At 48.0% G+C, this 12,109-nt stretch overlaps 1 protein-coding gene across 7 annotated transcripts in view; it reads right to left on the bottom strand.

The window, feature by feature from the left end:
• Positions 1 to 12,109, bottom strand: part of RPTOR (regulatory associated protein of MTOR complex 1) — a 416,632-nt gene that overhangs the window by 212,840 nt on the left and 191,683 nt on the right. The window contains exon 1 of one of the 7 annotated variants that reach the window (XM_024350723.3): positions 6,984 to 7,068. The exons of the other annotated variants lie outside the window; for them this stretch is intronic. The gene's annotated coding sequence lies outside the window, so the exon portion shown is untranslated. Of the gene's footprint in view, positions 1 to 6,983; positions 7,069 to 12,109 lie in introns of those variants that run through there. 7 annotated transcript variants of the gene reach the window in all.

Raw genomic sequence — 12,109 nt, 5'->3', positions numbered from 1 at the left:
TGTGATGCCTGGGCATGTCATGTAGATAGCTAAAGGAATGAAAACAGAAAACCCCAAAAATGCCAATCATACCGGGCCACACAGCTTGCAGAATTCCTTCATTCACGTGTCTAAAAATACCTATAATTCGGCTGTAACGGAAAGCATTCTGCTGTAGGGGCCAACCTCATCTGCCCATCTAGGCCGGGGATGTGGAACAACAAGGTACAGAACGAGGCTTCAGACCGAGAGCGCCACCTGCTAATGCGGGGTCGTGGACCAAGCGGTCAGCATGAGGGCCGGAGCATCGCATGACAGAGACTGGTCGTCCCAGATCCAGGGCCTGGACGCTGTTTGTGACTTACACAATTCCTAGGGCTTGTTTTGTGAATACCACAGGGACAAGATCACTTTTGTTTACTCAGACTGTGGCAGGCCTCCATGAAGAGGAGGTGCTGCTGTAAATGAATATCGTAAGTGACGATGAATATGGGTGGGGGTGAGATGTGTCCAGAGTGCGTGGCTTTTAATCACCGAGGGCTGCAATGCGCTCCCCGGCTTGACGGGGAGAGAATGTGTCTGTGTCTGCATTTTTGCTCCTTCCTTGCTCCTTACTTTTAGTCGCATAGTTCTTAGTATTTCTCACGGCTCTTTCACATATACTATTTCATCTGCTTTTTACCATCCCCATGAGGTTTCAGCTCCATGTTAAAAGAGCTGTGACGACGAGGACACAGAGTCCCCAAAGATGACACGGACTGCCCTGCAGCTGGGCCAGCACATGCGTCCAGAGTGCCGGGCACTGCCCCTGATTTTAGGGCCGCTTTTGCCCCATTATCCCATCTGGGTCCTTCTGAATCTCCACCAAGCACCTACGACGCCAACACGAAAGCTGCCGAGCCCTCTCCAGACAGCACGCCCAGTGCTTTCGGAATGAAATACACACAGAGCTGTATTCACTCCCAGCCACCTCGCACCACGGTGATGGTACAGAACGCGCTGTCATCTGACTCTAACAAACTTTGTTTTTAACATCTCAAATTTCTCAGCTGGAAGGTACTAATGACTGCTAGTTTTATTAATAACCCATTCTACCACAGGAACATTAAACCCAGAGTACAAATCAAATTCTCATATACTTAATAATAAATATAATTTAACCTTTTCAATAAAAACTGCAATTTCTAGAGGAATGAGGTTTTTTTTATGATGATAAATTACCTGTAGCATAAAATTTGCCATGTTAGCCGTTTCAAATGTACAGTTCGGTGACATTAGGGATATTTACATGCCACGCAACAATCACCAAGAACCCCCAAGGAGTGGGTTTTTTTAAACAAGAGGGAAGAGGGAAGGCAAAATCATGTTTAAAACCATTTCCTGGGCTCTGGGCTCCATAAGCTAAAACAGCATCGGCAATGCAACCTGCTGTACACAGAAAATTAGTTTCCAGGTCTGCTGTGACAGGCCCACTAAGCCAGGTGATGGGTCCAGGAACGACGTGGACCTGCAGCTATTCAGACCCGCGTCACAACAGGTGGATGGGATAGGTGGGAGCGGCCATGTGTGCCTGGTGCTGGGAGGGCATGGGAAGGCTATGAGGAAGTGCTGACTCCTGCGCTTGGTGGAAACGCACTCTCCCTGGCCTCCGGAAAGGGGCTGGGAGGGAGGCATCTGAGGCAGACCTCCGTGGAGTGAAGCGCGCAGTCCTGAACCGTGGAAGGCACCATTTGCGATGTCCGTCTGGGACTGCTGGCAGACTTGTGTAATTTTAATCAGCACCACTACCACTGGCCACGTAAGAATGGCTGGCAGAGGTTTAAAAAGGAAACAACTTTAAGTGGGAGGAAATGGCCCTTTATGCAAAAACTAAGTTCAATATTCCTATTTTCCTTTTCAAAAGGACATGTATATAGCAGAAATATAGCAAAAAATATCAGTGTGGTTTACTAGTTTTAGGTTTTCTTTTTATATAACCAGGTGTGGTGGCTCACATCTGTAATCCTAGCACTTTGGGAGGCTGAGGTGGGAGGATCACTTGAACCCAGGAGTTCAAGATCAGCCTGGGCAAGATGGAAAGACCCCATCACTCCAAAATTTTTTTTTAATTAGCCGGGTGTGGTGGTGCATGCCTGTAGTCCCGGCGTCTCAAGAGGCTGAGGTGGGAGGATTGCTTGAGCTCTGGAGTTTGAGACCAGCCTGGGCAAGATGGCAAGACCCCTGTCTCTACAAAAAAGTTGTTTAAAATCAGCCTGGTGTGGTGGTGCATGCCTGCAGTCCCAGCTACTCAGGAGGCCGAGGTGGGAGGATTCCTTGGGCTCAGGAGTTCAAGGTGGCACTGAGCTGTGGTGGCACCACTGCACTCCAGCCTGGGTGACAGAGCAAAGCCATGTCTAAAAACAAACAAAAAAAGCCCCCAAAATGAAAAGCTTTTCTTTTTGTTAAGTTGCTCTCATGTTAAATTTACTTTCTAACCAGAGTGCTGAGAAGTGAGCAACAGGCCCTCCCGCCACAACCTCCACACACACCGCAGTCCCTCCATCCACCCAACAGGCCCTCCCGCCACAGCCTCCAAACACACACCGCAGCCCCTCCAACCACCCAACAGGCCCTCCCGCCACGGCCTCCAAACACACACCGCAGCCCCTCCATCCACCCAACAGGCCCTCCCGCCACGGCCTCCAAACACACACCGCAGCCCCTCCATCCACCCAACAGGCCCTCCCGCCACGGCCTCCAAAAACACACCGCAGCCCCTCCAACCACCCAACAGGCCCTCCCGCCACGGCCTCCAAACACACACCGCAGCCCCTCCATCCACCCAACAGGCCCTCCCGCCACGGCCTCCAAAAACACACCGCAGCCCCTCCAACCACCCAACAGGCCCTCCCGCCACGGCCTCCAAACACACACCGCAGCCCCTCCATCCACCCAACAGGCCCTCCCGCCACAGCCTCCAAACACACACCGCAGTCCCTCCATCCACCCAACAGGCCCTCCCGCCACAGCCTCTAAACACTGCAGTCCCTCCATCGCTGCCAACCATTTGTGCCAAGCTTCTGAAATCTAACACTTTTCATACCAACACCACCTTTCTTCCAAGTCAGCACTAGAACACAGGATGGCAAGGGGCGGTGGGGCGAGTCTCCAGTGTACAGGAGCCACATGAGAACTCAGCAGGTTTGAAGGGGACTTCCTTAGGGACCAACAAGTCTGTGTCTTGTCCGGTGGAGAGACAAAGCTCCTGTGGTCCAGACGCTGCTGGGTTTGCATCTGCTGTGCCTATCTCAGCCTGCACCCTGAGATGCACGGGCGCTTGGCCCAACGCCTCCTGGAGCGCACTGGACACTGGAAGCATTCTGTGGTTTCCGAGGGAGCAGTCGGACAGGTAGATGTAGAAAGAGCTTTATCCCAAATATGCCTACTAGAAACTTCATTTCCCGATTCAGTGTGATCATTGACAGAAACCCCACCTATTTAAGAAGCCCCCCAAAGTACGTTGAGGTATAGACAAGAAGACATGCCCTCTGGCTGCAGAGGTTCCAACAGCAAGTGACAGGCAATGACAGTGCTCCACTCACCTGGTACCTGTCTGCCAGGCCCAGGAGGAAGCATGCTGAATTCCTTCTTTCCCACCACACTACTGGGTGCATGGACGAGTACACAGGAGAGCTCTTTGCTTTAGGGGTATTAGAACCAACAGGTTTTGTTTTGTTTTCTTTTTGTTTTTGAGAGGGAGTCTTGCTTTGTCGCCTAGGCTGGCGTGCAGTGGCGCAATCTTGGCTCACTGCAACCTCCACCTCCAGGTTCAAGCGATTCACCTCCCTCAGCCTCCTGAGTAGCTGGGATCACAGGCGAGTGCCACCACACCCAGCGAATTTTTGTATTTTAGTAGAGACGGGGTTTCACCTTGTTGGCCAGGCTGGTCTCGAATTCCTGACCTCAAGTGAGCTGCCTGCCTCGGCCTCCCAAAGTTCTGGGGTTACAGGCCTGAGCCACCGCACCCAGCCAGAACCAATAGCATTTTTAAAAAACATCCTGACATTCAAGCCAAAGGGTTCTGCCAATGAACATTCTTCTTCAGGGTTGCTAACCCAAGGAAAAAAAAAAAAAACTATTTCAACAGATGAGTTATTTCCTATACACTGTTTTGGTTTTGCATTTACCTAAGATATTGACCCCGTAATTGAAACTATCTTTCAGAAACAGGCCTGCGTGTAAGGCTGAGTACTTGTGATTGGCCAAGCTTGTGAACAGTGCCCAGGCCTAAAAGTGACCAATTCCAGCCTGGAGCCATGGTTTTCCCCAACAGCAAGCCCAAGGTGAACGTGTACCCAAAGGGGTTTCTCCTGGGGAGCCTAGGGACTCAAACACAGGAAAGATTCTCATTTTTCAATGCTCTCCAGAGTCTTCTGGAGGATTTGGGAAGGATCCAGAAAAGTCTTGCGATGCGATACACAGCAACCGGATCCAAAAAAGACATCTGCTGCATTGTTCCCACGTGTGGGTAATGTGGAGTCAGTGCACGCGCAGTTCATGAGGTAAGCGGGCAGCACACCCCAGGCCTGCCGTCCGCTCCCTGCAGAAAGCACCGCTGTGGGGGCGGTGGGGATCACCCGCAGAAAGCACCGCTGTGGGGGCGGTGGGGATCACCCGCAGAAAGCACCGCTGTGGGGGCGGTGGGGATCACCCGCAGAAAGTACCGCTGTGGGGGCGGTGGGGATCACCTGCACTGCACTTTTTTTTTTTTTTTTTGAGATGGAGGTTTGCTCTTGTCACCCAGGCTGGAGGGCAATGGCACCATCTCAGCTCACTGCAACCTCCATCTCCTGGGTTCAAGCGATTCTCCTGCCTCAGCCTCTCAAGTAGCTGGGATTACAGGTATGCGCCACCACATCCGGATAATTTTATATTTTTAGTAGAGACTGGGTTTCACCAATGTTGGCCAGGCTGGTCTCAAACTCCCAACCTCAGGTGATCCACCTGCCTTGGCCTCCCAAAGTGCTGGGATTACAGGCGTGAGCCACCGCGCCCGGCCTCCCATTTTCTAAATAAAACGTCAACACTGGGCTCCTTCTTTCCCTTCTCAAATACATATAAGAGGCATCTTTATAATGAGATATGGTACTAACGACTCCAGAGGAGTCTTTACCAAGTAATTTCTGAAAATAGTATCTCCTCGGTAACACTTTTAGTTCTGCCTTAAAGTAACTTTTATTCTCAATTCAACAACACCTAATTACAATGGCCATGTCTGCAAAGTTCAAAGAAAGGCTGAGGCTGCTAAAGGAGTCAGTGTATTACTTATCCAACTCTATTAATAGTCAAAGATATTAATGTGGCATCTATCATGTGACACACAGTGTACCAAAAAGAGCAGATGCAAAGCAGAAATCATATTTTTAATATATTGTTGATATAATTATGTATATCAAATATTAGATTTTAATTTAAAAACCAAGTTGCGCCTATTGCTGGCAACTATCACATCCAGCCTGAGAGAGCAGAAGGAGCTCCTTCTGGTGGATGGAGACTTCCAAGGACGTGGAGAAGCCTCCAGCCTGCCCTTCCAAGGCTAGCTAAAGCCCCTTCATAACAACGGTTTGTCACAGTTACCCCGAGTTCCCCCAAATGATGCATTCATTATTTCAAAGCCATTTAGCTATTAGCAACCCACAGCTTCTAAATGCTCTGTGATCATTCTACAACTCTGTGAAGATGGTCAGTTAGAAATTACACTAATTTCTCTCACAGTCAACTAAAGGAGATACTGGAAATTCTTTACCCTTTATATCAAAAAGTGATTTTTAGGGGGAAGGCTTAGCTGACCAGTGGCAGGAGGGGGAGAAAGAGCTAACTCATGGCATATTCTTTGGGCAGTCTCTAGCAGAGGTGTCTAGTAGCCAGGACTGTGCTAGTAACCAGGACTGTGCTAGTAACCAAGGCTGTGCTAGTAACCAGGGCTGTGCTAGTAACCAGGGCTCTGCTAGTAGCCAGGGCTCTGCTAGTAACCAGGACTGTGCTAGCAACCAGGGCTGTGCTAGTAGCCAGGGCTCTGCTAGTAGCCAGGGTTGTGCGAGTAACCAGGGCTGTGCTAGTAACCAGGACTGTGCTAGTAGCCAGGGCTCTGCTAGTAACCAGGACAGTGCTAGTAGCCAGGGCTATACTAGTAGCCAGGGCTCTGCTAGTAACCAGGGCTGTGCTAGCAACCAGGACTGTGCTCGTAACCAGGACAGTGCTAGTAGCCAGGGCTGTACTAGTAGCCAGGGCTGTGCTAGTAACCAGGGCTGTGCTAGTAGCCAGGACTGTGCTCGTAACCAGGACAGTGCTAGTAGCCAGGGCTCTGCTAGTAACCAGGACTGTGCTAGTAACCAGGACTGTGCTAGTAACCAAGGCTGTGCTAGTAGCCAGGGCTCTGCTAGTAACCAGGGCTGTGCTAGTAGCCAGGACAGTGCTAGTAGCCAGGGCTCTGCTAGTAACCAGGAGAGTGCTAGTAGCCAGGACAGTGCTAGTAGCCAGGACAGTGCTAGTAGCCAGGGCTGTGCTAGTAACCAGGACAGTGCTAGTAACCAGGGCTGTGCTAGTAGCCAGGGCTGTGCTAGTAGCCAGGGCTGTGCTAGTAACCAGGACAGTGCTAGTAGCCAGGGCTCTGCTAGTAACCAGGAGAGTGCTAGTAGCCAGGGCTCTGCTAGTAGCCAGGGCTGTGCTCGTAGCCAGGACAGTGCTAGTAGCCAGGGCTGTGCTAGTAGCCAGGGCTGTGCCCTCAACCCTTGCTGCCGAGGGCAAAGTAGCAAAGTGAGTTAATTAAAGTAGCATCTGGGTTTAAAGTACTACTTGGCTTTATGATTTGTTCCATGATTTCTAGCCCACGCAGGCACCTTTCCCAAGAACTGATGACCTCTTTCAGACCTGGCAATGCCCAGCACTCCGAACACGCTGCTGGAGCTTCCTACACAAGTGGATCACGTGTTCTCCTGCCTCTGTCACTGACATGCCTTTCCTACCTGTCTTTATGCTGGCAACTTCTTACGTTCCACGGCTCAGGTTAGACATCTCCTTCCGGCCTCCCTCGGTCCTTGTGGCTTCTTCTCTGCACGGCGAAACCTGCAAGAGCGCCCTGCCCCCTGCCAGATGGGTGCCTTCACCCCCGGAAACATTTTGTTCATCATCAGCTGCTGTGTTTCTGCTTACTTCTCTAATGAACTGAGTCATAAGAGAGAGAGCCTTGGCTAATTTCAGGAGAGAGACGGGAAGACAGGAAGGGTTCCAATTCTGTTAACAAGGAGGAGAGGGAAAGCTGGAGACACTAGTAAGAGCTGAGCATAAAGTGGGTGTTATTCCCAGTGCGCAAAGACAATCTAATAAGGCTGGATCCAGACACATGTACTCACTCCACCTTCTAAAACAAACACCAATTAGAAAGGAACATATGTGAAGCACTAGGAATATGCTGCGGCATGGCACCAAAAGCTGTGTGTGTGTGTGTGTATAGGTGAGTGTGTAGATGTGCATGTATGAGCATGTACCTGTGTGTATGTGTGCATGTGTGTATATGTCCATGTTTCTGTGTGCACGTGTATATGTGTATGTTTATGTATGTATAGGTGGGCATGTATATATGTGTATATAGGTGTGTGCATGTGTGTATGCACATGTATACATGTGCGTGTCTATATGTGCATGTATGTGTGCGCACATGCATGTGTATGTGTGTGGGTGTGTCTATGGTGTCTATGTGTGTCTCTGTGTATATGACTGTGTGTATGTGCATGTGTTTATATGTGTGGACATGTATGTATATGTGTGTGTATGTGTGTGGCATCTATGCATGTCTATATGCATATATGTATGTGTGTGCATATATGTATGTAAATGTAGGTGAGTATACGTGTACATGTGTGCATGTGTTGTCTATGTGCATGTGTATGTGTACATGTCTGTATGTGCATGTGCTTATATACGTGTGTGTGTGTGTACCTGCTCCTTCTAAACTTGATTGTGCTGTGCGTCTGCATCCTTCCTCCAAACCTGGCCTCTGCACGCATGTGCTGCCATCCCCTTCTGGAATGACCACCGTCGATGCTCCGCCTCCAGCCAGCTCCTCCCCTTGTGTAATGGATCCTGTTCCCTTCACACCTGCTTAAGGGCCGCCCTCAGGAGCTCTCTCTCCCTCCCACACATTAGCTTTTCCCTCTCTGCCAGGTTACTCCCATTAGCACAAACACATGCTCTCATAACGTCCATGTGACGAAAACAAACCTCCCTCAGGAGCTTCCACATGGCATCGGCCACCCTCTCTTGAACAGTTTAGAATCACATGAGAGCCCACCACCCTGCGTTGACACTGCTTTTGTTAAATCCAGCAATGGCCCCGTGTGCACAAATACAACGGTCCATCCTCAGTCCTCCTCGTGTGAGCCGCTCAACAGCACAGCAATCAGCTAACTGTCCCTGCTTCTAGAAGGCTTTCCTGAGGCTTTTCCTGACTTCCGGATGCCACGAGTGCCTGGTTACCCTCCAACTGCCCGGCTACTCCTCTGGTCTGGTCTGTCAGTGCCTCTCCTTCTCCCAGACTCTACACACACCACCGAGCGCAGGCCTCGACTGGCCTCTCCTCTCCAGCCACACGAACCACATGGGGGCTCGTCACCATCCCGTGGCTTCAGCCATTGTCTGTTCTAGGATGACACCGACCACCTTCTGATGCATTCTCAGGAAAGTAGAGCCAGGGTTTGTCCACTTGTGTGCTGCTGTATGCCCTGTCACCCTTCCTAATTTACAGGAGATGCTGAACAAACATCTCTGATGGGACCCCACACCCCACATTGCCTGAGCAGAGCTCTTGTGTCCTGCACCCCAAGACCTCCATCCAGCCTCCAGCCTCATGGTCCTCCTGGCTCGGGAGACAGCTGCTCCATTCCACCCAGGCCAAAACACTGGTGTTGCCTTTAACTCCTTTTGCTTACCTCCTCCATCTAATCCAGAGCGAATCACTCTTCCCTCACAACGAACCCCAGATGCAAACAATTGCCTTGCCAACATCTACCACCTTAGTCCAAGCACTGCCACTTCCTGCCATGGCCTCCTGCACTGCCCTCCACCTGGAGGGCCCCCACACCAGCACCACCCTCCACTCGGAAGGCCCCCACACTGCCAGGGAGGAGTGTTTTTACTCTGCTCATTAGCCAAGCCAGCAGGGGTCAGCTGAGTGCCCAGTGTGGGCCAAGCGCTATTCTAGAGTGCATGCCACTCTCCTGCTGGGTCACGGGGAGACCCTCACTTTCACATCTTGAGAACCTTGCCAGACTATTTTCTGAAGCAGCCATACCATTTTACATTCCCACCAGCAGTGTGCAAGGATTCCAATCTCTCCACATCCTCGTCAATACTTGTTATTACCCATCTGTTTTATTGCTGCCACCCTAGTGGCGCGAGGTAGCACCTCACTGTAGTTTTGATTTGCGTTTCCCTGATAACCAATGATGTCTTTTTCTTGTCTTATTGCACTGGCTAGAACTTCCAGTACTTCTGTCGAATAACAGTAATAAGAATGGATATCCTTGCCTTGCTTCCAATCTTAAGGGGGAAACATTCAGTCTTTTACCAGTAAGTAAAAGGACAGCTGTTAGGTTTTTACAGATTTTTAAAAAAATCAAATTGAAGTTCTTCTCTATTCTTAGTTCACTGAGAGTTTTTTTTTGTTTGTTTTCTCTCGCATGAAAGAGTTTTCTGCATCAATTGGTAAGAGCGTATGATTTTTCATCTTTAGTCTGTTGGTATGAAGTACATTAATTAATTTTTAAACATTGAACTAGACTTCTACACCCGTAAAAAAACTCACTAAGTCACAGCGTATAATTCCTTTTATAAATTGCTAGAACTGATTTGCTATTATTGTTTTGAGGATTTTGGCATCTAAGTTTGTGACAGATATTGGTTTGCTTTTTATTTTTTTTGAACGGTGTGTCTGGTTTTGGCATTAGGATAATAATGGCCTCATAAAATGAGTTGAAATGTGTTCCCAACCCTTCTATCTTCTGGAAGAGCTTGTGCAAAACTGGTGTTCTGCTTCTTCTTTTTAAATATTTGGCAACAGTCTCCAGTGAAACCATGTATGCCTGGAGATTTATGTTTCAGACAATTTTAAATGACAAATTCAATTTCTTTCATGATTCTATGACTATTCAGATTATCTATTGCTGAACAGATAATACTCGGAATATTCAATTGGTTGGATTTTGGTAGCTGGGGGTTTTCGAGGAATTGGTCCATTTCCTCTCAGTTGCTGAATTTAAGAGTGTAAAGTTGTTCATTATTATTTAAATGGCTGCAGGATCTGTAGAGGTTTTTCCATCTCCCTCTTGATTTTTCTATTTTGTTAGTATTGCTAGGAATGTATCCATTTTATTGATTTTTTTTCTGAGAATCAGCTTTTAATATTTCTCCATTGTTTTTCTGTTTTCAATTTTAATGATTTCTGTTATTATTTCCTTTCTTCTGACTGCTTTCAGTTTATTTTACTCTTCCAGTTTCTTGAAGTAGGAATTTATATCAATAATTTGTCATCTTTCCTCTTTTCTAACATAAGATTTTAGTGCTATAAATTTCTCTTTCAGTACTGATTGATCTGCATCCTATAAATACAGATATGTTGTATATTCATTTTCATCTAACTCTACGTATTTTTTTTAAATTTCCCTTGAGGCTTCTGACCCATTATTTAGAAATACGTTGTTTAATTTTTTTCACAGTTTTTTCTCGTGTTTATTGACATGTAGCTGATTCTCCTGTGGTTAAAGAACACACGCTGTGTTGTTTAAAACTTGTTGAGGTTTATTTTATGACCCAGGATATGACTGACCTTGATGAATGTTCCACGGACACTGGAAAAGTGTATGTATTGGCTGCTGCTGGAGGGAGTATTCTGTAAATCCCACTGTGATACTTAACAGCTGACATTTCAACACAGGTGATCACTTCACCTTCAAGAAAAGATGGCCTAACTTCTTTTCTGATCTCTACGCCTGTTTCCTGCCCTTGCCTTCTGCGCAGACGGACTTATCGTGTGATGCTGGAGAGGATGGGTGAGAATGAACACCTCTTCCGTGTTTCTGACCTCAGTGTTCAGTGAAAGCACTTACTTCCCACTTGCCCCTCTCCTCTCATGAGGCTCCACCTTCAGCCAGAAACTCCACTGCCCTGTCCCACCAGGATCCTTTGTGAAAGACATCTGCCTCCGCGTCGGGGCGGGGCGAGCCCCTCGGCCTCCGCGTCGGGGGCAGGGCGAGCCCCTCGGCCTCCGTGGTGGCGGCAGAGGTGTTCCCGCGACAGCAAGCAGGGCCAGGTAGATGGGTCCTGCTGGGATCACAGTGCCCCAGTCTGCATCCCATGGTGCTGGCCATCATCTGTGGTCCAGAGTATCAAGCAATTTCAGACAATACTTTAAAATAGATGAAATTAGAAACAAAAAAAAAGGTTAAACTCTAAGAATTTTGGGAAAGCTCCCAGTTTTATGACAACTGCAAACAGTGTATCGTTTTCATGAATTATGGCTAATCAAGTTTTCTTTGTTTCTTCTCACATTTCATACAAATCAATTGAAGATCAAATATATTTAATGCATCATGGATACATCTAAAGAAGACAACTAAAGGTAGTTTATTCAAATATGTATTTATCAAGCCAAATCTATAGATCCTTCCTGAGCATCAATTTAACGTGAGGCATTCTTGACAGGTTTACATAACAAATATAAAGTAAGCTTATGACAGTAGAAGAGAGGCTACAAGACAACACATGATTGTCAAGGCCGCTGTGTAGGAGATTGCCGTATGCGGTCAGCCAAGGAAGATTTCAGGCTGGGGGAAGCATTTGTGAAGAAAGGGGAACTTCAGTTGCACCCTGGAAGCTGCCTGTGCTAATGACACAGTTCGCTGTGTCTGTGAAATTCATTTAAGGTCATCAGCGGTAAGGGTTCTTAAATTTTTTATGCAGAGAAATCACTTTTCTTTTTACTGAAGCCTCCAAATTCCAGGACTCGGAGTTACGAAAGGTGCCAACAAAAAAGACCTTTATCTCCCCGTGCAAACCACAGAAAGGGATGGTGCATGGGCACAGAGAAGCAGCAAAA

Source organism: Pan troglodytes, chromosome 19, assembly GCF_028858775.2.
Source record: "Pan troglodytes isolate AG18354 chromosome 19, NHGRI_mPanTro3-v2.0_pri, whole genome shotgun sequence".
Lineage (NCBI taxonomy): Eukaryota > Metazoa > Chordata > Mammalia > Primates > Hominidae > Pan > Pan troglodytes.
Note: the sequence above shows the minus strand (reverse complement) of the source record. Positions and strands in the feature narration are given on the sequence as shown.